Source organism: Gavia stellata, chromosome 8 (genome assembly GCF_030936135.1).
Source record: "Gavia stellata isolate bGavSte3 chromosome 8, bGavSte3.hap2, whole genome shotgun sequence".
Taxonomy (NCBI): domain Eukaryota; kingdom Metazoa; phylum Chordata; class Aves; order Gaviiformes; family Gaviidae; genus Gavia; species Gavia stellata.
In genome coordinates this window covers 23,618,643-23,626,349 of record NC_082601.1, presented here as the reverse complement: position 1 = coordinate 23,626,349, position 7,707 = coordinate 23,618,643, and positions in this window count along the sequence as shown.

The following is a 7,707-nucleotide window of genomic DNA, read 5'->3' as shown; positions in this document are numbered from 1 at the left end:
ATAGTAATGAATTGCAGCACATCTTTGCCAGTGCTTTTTGACCCAGTGAAACAGAAAAGATTTTTCATTTTGTTTATTCAATAACAAATGGCTGCATGTGTGTGATAACACTGTAATAAACAACATTGACTTGTGGAATGTTAATGAAAAATCTCATCCAGAAAGTGTGATTATTTCAAGCAAAGCAAAAGTATTCATAATTTCATCTTTCGGCTGATATACAGACACTTTTACTGTAAAAATGTAGGCCTGATCCCCTTAGACCTTCAGTCACAGAACTCAGTTGAAGTCGATACTTCGGACCTTACCTACTGTACTCAGTGAAAAGCTTTCTTATTATTTTGTTGTATTACTGATATAAATGGGGGCCCTAGTGAGGAACAAGGAATTTGCTGTACAATGGGCTATAAAAAGAAAAACATGGTTCTTCACTGACAGGTCCTATAATCAGAGTATAAAATAGGTTGGATAGAGGTAGGCAGTTTAGTATTAAAGAAACCAAGACAATATTGACTATTATGATAGATAGTGATTTCAGTGTATCGGTGACTGAAGCACTGTCAAGTTTTGGTAAGCATCATGGAACAAGACAGTTTTAAGGGAAGAGCTCCAGGGAGCTGGCAAAACTGGATCCCAACAGCTTGAAAACTGCTTAGGCAACTGATGATAAGTCTATCGGTAAGCAACATGGCAAATGTTTATAAGTTCTGGCTGGCTTTTTTACTTTTACTACAAATAGAATACAAGGATGAGTCCTCTCAAACTGGCAGAAGCTAACCCATACTTAAATATACACTAAAACCACCTGAAAGGCAGTTGTGCAGAGTAGTACTTGGGTATTTGGCTTTTACCATATCTCGTTATACAATAATTTTCCAGTGTAGATACATCTTTGAATAAGCATTAGTTGGATTTTATTATACTTTTAAGGCATCAGAAATTAATTACTGCCTTCCATTTAGAAGAACAGTCAGTTCCATCAGTGCAAACAAAATGATGGCATGTGAAGCTGCCCTGCTAGTTAATTTATATGCAAAAAAAATGTTTAACTTTCAGTTTCTAAGTCAAGTTTGAGGTGAATAGTTGGGAAAAAATCTTATTACATAAATAATAGACATACTGGATTTATAAGTCTTTGAAATATGGACAGTATTCATAGAACTCCTCTATGCCTTTATTTCAGAGGAAAAATGCAGCTGCACTTCAATGTATCAAAAAAACTGTGGCACAGTAAAATGCATGCTGAAATCCAACTTATATCATTTATCTTATAACTTTGGCAGTAATCAAAAAACATCTTAAATAACTATGTTGTCTTTGGACCAACAATCTTAAGATGTCTTTCTCAATACAATTGAGAAAAAAAAGCAAAAAAAGCCCAAACGTACCTTCAGGGAGAATGCCCTTAATTTTTTTGTTAATTAGCACTTCATAACAGCTCTAATAGTTACATTCTGTGGCTGCCGTTTAACTTTGAATGTAAACATTCAAGCTTCTGATAGTCTATTGCTTACAAATGCTGCAATTTCATAAAATTACTTACAACATCAGCAAGAACTGTGGACAGGGGTAAGAGAGTGAACAGTGGCATCTCCAAGCCAGTTTCTTAAGGTTGTAGGGTTGTAAAGACAGTAATGGAGCATGGCATTCTGAACTAGGACCCTTCTTTAGAAATCTCACTTGAAAGTCTAAGAAGACAGTTGGCTAGAATACTGCTTGAACTCCTGTCTCCATAGAAGTTGGTTGAAGAACAACTGTAGCAAAGTGTGGATTCTACAGTATATATACTGCAGTACATGTATAGATGTATATATCTGCATACACTGTCACACACACACAATCAGTAGTCAAGGCACTTCCTCTTCAGAAAAACCTTCAGTCTGCAGAATTATGCCATTTCTAAGCTATTTATGTAGTATCTATCAGTCAGGAGGATATGCATTAAAGAAAAAACTTTGTGCTTCCAGGAAGAGGAATAGAACTCTCTAATTGTGAAAGCCAGCTACCTGTGCATTTTTACAGTTGCTTATGCCATTGGAGGTGATTTATTAGGCTATTATTAGATGTGTAATTTAATAGTCAAAAATAAAAGACAATTTGACATTTGGCAAAAATAATAGATTTAGCATGTTCTATGTTTATAGATAACTTTTTAAAGGTGTTAAAGTTAATCCATAAATTTTGGATCATGACAAACTGTAGGCTTAAATGCTAGCTTTTAGATATCTTAAATTACCTATGGCCTGGGGTAAAACCTGCCATTTTATGTACACCTGTTGGTGTGTAGCCTATTATAAGATTTTTGATTACACAGCATCAAAGGCTGTTTTGAAAAATTTGGACCTCAGAATGCATGTCTATCTCCTACAAAGTAGCTAGCACCAGCTGGCCATGTGCATGTGTGTTTGCATGTCTATGTACCTGCACTGCTGTGTGTTAATTCTTTCGTTCTAAAAGTTGTCTAAACTCAAAGGAGATAGGCAGAGTTCCTTCCTTTAGCTACTCTTCACAGGAATGAATCAGTTAAAAAACCTCAGGTATGCAAATATAGTATACAATGCAAAGCCGTCCAATTTTCCTTTTCAAATAACTGTATTACTGCAGCATCCCTAGATCAACAAAAAGTGGAAAATTTCTACTACCAAAAAACTTACATGAGCCAAGGGAAATATTTTGCTAGAAAAGGCTGTGGAACCTAGTTATACATTAAAAAAAAAAAAAACAAAACACCACCAAAAACTAGATACATAGTAAGATGTGTAAAAGTTAAAAAAGTGTAATACTGACCTACAGTCAAGGAACTGTTGGAATATATGACTTCACTTAACATTTCTTCTTTTTCTTTCTTCATATTTTGTTTTGGTAGTTTGATTGCTTGTGAAGTCATCTTTAAGGAGCTTATATCCATAAACTCTGAAGTAACTCAATTTGCTTAAGTTAATATTTGGAGTGTATAACTAAGGTCAGACTTCAATTTCTTGTGTATTAGAGATATGAGACAGCCTCAAATGCAGAGGAAGTACAGTAGCCCTGCACTTGGGTCACAACAACGCCATGCAATGCTACAGGCTTGGGGAAGAGTGGCTGAAAAGCTGCCTGGCCTGGTGGAAAAGGACCTGGGGGTCGTGGTCGACAGCCGGCTGAATATGACTTGGCAGTGTGCCCAGGTGGCCAAGAAGGCCAATAGCATCCTGGCTTGTATGAGAAATAGTGTGGCCAGCAGCACTAGGGACGTGATCATCCCCCTGTACTCGGCACTGGTGAGGCCACACCTCGAATACTGTGTTCAGTTTTGGGCCCCTCGCTACAAGAAGGACATTGAGGTGCTGGAGCGTGTCCAGAGAAGGGCAACAAAGCTGATGAAGGGTCTAGAAAACAAGCCTTATGAGGAGCAGCTGAGGGAACTGGGGTTGTTTAGTCTGGAGAAGAGGAGGCTCAGGGGAGACCTTATCACTCTCTACAACTACTTGAAAGGAGGTTGTAGCGAGGTGGGTGTCGTTCTCTTTTCCCAAGTAACAGGTGATAGGATGAGAGTAAATGGCCTCAAGTTGTGCCAGGGGAGGTTTAGATTGGATATTAGGAAAAATTTCTCCACTGAAAGGGTTATCAAGCATTGGAACAGGCTGTCCAGGGAAGTGGTTGAGTCACCATCCCTGGAGGTATTTAAAAGACGTGTAAATGTGGCGCTTAGGGACATGGTTTAGTGGTGGACTTGGCAGTGCTAGGTTTGCAGTTGGACTTGATGATCTAAGGGACTTTTCCAACCTAAATGATTCTATGATTCTATGATTCTAGAGTCCATCTGACTGCCAAATAAAAAGCTACATTTTATTGAATTGCATCAAGTTACAGTTTTATAGATACCCTAGAATTTGGTAGGTTAGTCAGTGTCAGAAATTATCACCCTAGGGCATGTTCTAGAAAACTTTTGTTTCTGTCTTTTTTGGTGCCTGAATTTTATATTACAGGATGAGTTTATTGTAATATGTTGGTAGAGTTTTTGTAATTGGAGTTTCATTAAACCTCCACTTGAAGAAGAATCTTAATACTTGGAAATGGCAGTCTAAAAAGTAGTACCTGCCTTGCTCTCTGTATGTTTCCTTTAATGTCCTATAGTACATTTAACTTACAATGTAAGACTTTCCTACAACTATTGATCATTGGTTTGCTTTGGAATTGTAAAGCGATCATGGCACTCCAAAGCAGTATTTATCTCAGAGAGCAGCAGTTTCTGGAATGGAGAACTGTGAAAGTTGCCTGCCTTTTTGCTTTTCTTCACTTCATTGTCCTTCCATGTCATTCTGAATTATCCAGAGAGCACCTGCCTATATACAGATAGGGTTGCATATTGCATGGGTACCTCGGCCGTGAGTCTTTTTCATTGTAAAACTTTTTGATAAAAATCCATTAAGTCACAATGAGCAGATAAGCTTGTTTTGTGAGAGTATCTATGCTTGTACCTTTGAGTCGAGGAGCATGAAAAATTAATAACATAGTCCAAGCATCTCTGACGCATGAGTATTTGTTTGGCGGTGCAGGAATCTGTGTGTTCCAAATACAGAAGAAAGTACACCCAAATCAAATATGTCAGGAAATATATATGGAACCACAGGCTGCAGTGGTTTCTCTCTGCTACCCATTTTGTGTGTCTCTCAGAAACTGGACTAGCTCCTCAATCCAGGTCTGAATACCCAGTTGAACCTGGCAGTGGATGAAGCTAGATCTGCTGGTAGACCACTGCTACAGCCAGGCAGAGAAAGAGGAAAATGAGACAGTCTAGCCATCAAGAGCCATTTGATGAGTTGTCAAATGAAACTATGTCTAAACAAACCATCTCTTGCCAGAGATAAGATATCTTGGTTATACAAAGCAAAACTGAATGCCCTAAAACTAATGTGGAATAATCTGGTTAATCAGTAACATTTACATAATTAATTGATATACCATCATTTGACATCCCTAGATTTCCAATTGTATAGATGATTGATATAGATGACAGTGGTAGTGGAAGAAGGCGTTATATACTGTTATAAACTCATGTTTACCTTCCAGGGATTTTTTTACCTGGTATGAAACAATATTCTTGGAAATATCCTTGCAGTATATACTTACTTATATTTTATTATTAATTATAGGAGCAACGTGCTTGTCATTTTGCAAAAATAGCTCAATAGGACTCAGTTAATAAAGCAGCAGCAGTCTGGAAAGCTGGGAAGCTGCCAGCAAGACTTCTGTTTTTCTGCTTGAAATCCAGTTTCCATATATATTTAAGAGTTTTGACATTTTTCTCATATTTTATAGGAAAGCGCTATGTTTCTAGCTAGTTTCCACTGATGTGGTGTATCTATAGTTACATATACTGTTTCCTTTTCATTGGCACTTTTTCCTTTCCTTTCAGAAAGGCTCTTCTGGTTATATTGCTAACTGTAATCATGGTTGGTTGCTTGCTTTTAAAAAATCTCCTTGTACAGGTTTCTGTGTTAGGTGGAAATAGGATCTGTTGTTTTGTCTTTCTGATCAATCTGATGAATTGTCTTTCCTCTTCATAATGGCATCTCCCTGACTGCAAGTGTAGAAAAGAATTGAGGCAAAGAAGGGCTGTCAGCTGCTGGTAATTTTGTCCCAGTCCTGCACCGAACCATACAAATGAGTGAAATGGCCAAAAGAACTACTGGAAAGAAAGTGACCTGTTATCCTTACAAAAGTCAGTTTTATTCCAAATCTTTACAAGACTAAAAAATACTTTATTGTTCAGATGGAATTGTGAAAATTTATGTGAGCACATATATCTCAAAGAAGTCCTAACATAGGATAGTTTTATATTGTATTTTGCAGGAATAAATGTGAACTTGCTCTGCCTCTGCACTGAGCCTGCTGGACTCTGTTGGAATATAATGAATATGGTGACAGTTTGCGCTAGCAGTGACAAGCCCAACCTTGAGCTATTCAAGGTTTTAGCTTGGTTATAGCCCTGTGTAAGGGTGTAAAGGGTGATCCTCCTCTGTGTAGTCAATTTTGTGAGGTGGGTTCTTTCATTTTGGATGGAAGAACGAACATTTTATTCCTTACAATCTACCTTTTTGATATGCAGACTCTCCATTTAGCTTCATAGAAAAGATAATGAGTTATCTTGGTCATAATTATAAATATCTATATAGAAGGAAAACAGTTGATAGTAGAGAATCCTTTAGTTACCAGATAAAAGCATAAAATCCAATGATCAAAAGTTGAAGGTAGATAAATTAAAAATATTAATTAGGTACTTCAAAAAATTTGATTCATTACAATTTGGAACAATGTATCTAGGGTAGGAGGAATATTCTATCATCTAAATTCTATAATTGCCATTTTTTTTCGGTCTACCTGAGGCACAATTTCTGAACTGATATGGGAATTACTGATTAAAGGCCTACAACCTGTGATTTGTAGGAGGTCAGAATAGTTCACAGGAGCTGGACTTCACACTCTCTGAACTTCCTGGTAAGACCTCTTGCCCTGAATTTCATCGTTAGAAATCTCGTTAGCCAACCACAGAAAACAGATGGGGAAAAATAAGTCACTTGTTGTTCCCCATAGTGCTCTCCTCCCTGTGAAAGAGAAATTAAAGTCAAATGTAACATAGCAGGAGGCAGTAAAAAATAAATAAGAGGTTTTGAAACAGAGAAGCTCCATGTCATCACTCCATTCTGAAAGGGGGGAAAAATGTAAAACCCCAAACCAAGTCTCAATTTACCATGTTTTGAAAAGAAAATAAATGGTTCTGGAAGGTAGATCAATGCTAATGAGTCTGCCATAACCCTCATGGTAATTTTGTAGCTATGTATCAGGTTATTAGTTTTCTCTTAAAAATAATTCTGTGTTCAGGGGAGTCTCAGGAGAATGGAGGGTTCACTAAGACTTTGGGTAGTACCAATTGCTCAGATAAACTTCTAAACTCCAGGAAGCTTGTCTATATACCCCAAATTCAAGGCTTTACCAAAATTTTATTCAGGAAACACTGATACTAAAGGTAATCTTTAGCATATGCAAAAATACCAAGCAATTATCAGTAGTGCTAAAATGACACTTTTTTTCAAGAAATGCCCTTTGAAAATTTTGCAGGTGATAACTGAGTATTTCAAATATGCTCTTTTCTAGCAGCAAAACCAGTACTGCAACAGACTCAACTTAATTAAAGGATCAGTTATCCTTAATAACTGAATTTTGTGAGATAATCATAACTTTGCAATCAACAAGATGCAAAAACATAAAATCAGTCATTCTAGTTAGATGATTTGATTTTAATGTCAGGATGAGCTGTTGTCCATGAAACTAACTGAAGGACACGGGAATGATGGGAATTCTTACCCATTTTTCTATTATATACATCTAGTTCAGGAACTGCAGAATATTTACCTTGGTAATATGATACTGTCTTCCAATTACTGGATTTAAACTTTTAGATCAAGTAGATAATGTTTATTTCTAGTTTGTTTAATTACTGACTAATTATGGAATTTAATTTTATTTATTCAGTGTATATGTTTTAATTAGAAAAATTACTAAAATTTTGTTAAATGATCTGTTAATAAGTATCTTTGAAAACATAGAACCTCTCAGTGCTAAACTCCCTCAAGCAGCCTTCTGCCCTCAGTATTTATTGTCTGCTTACTGTGGAGTCTTGCTTTGCTTGTGAAGTTCTGTGCATTGTGATGCAAACATATTTCA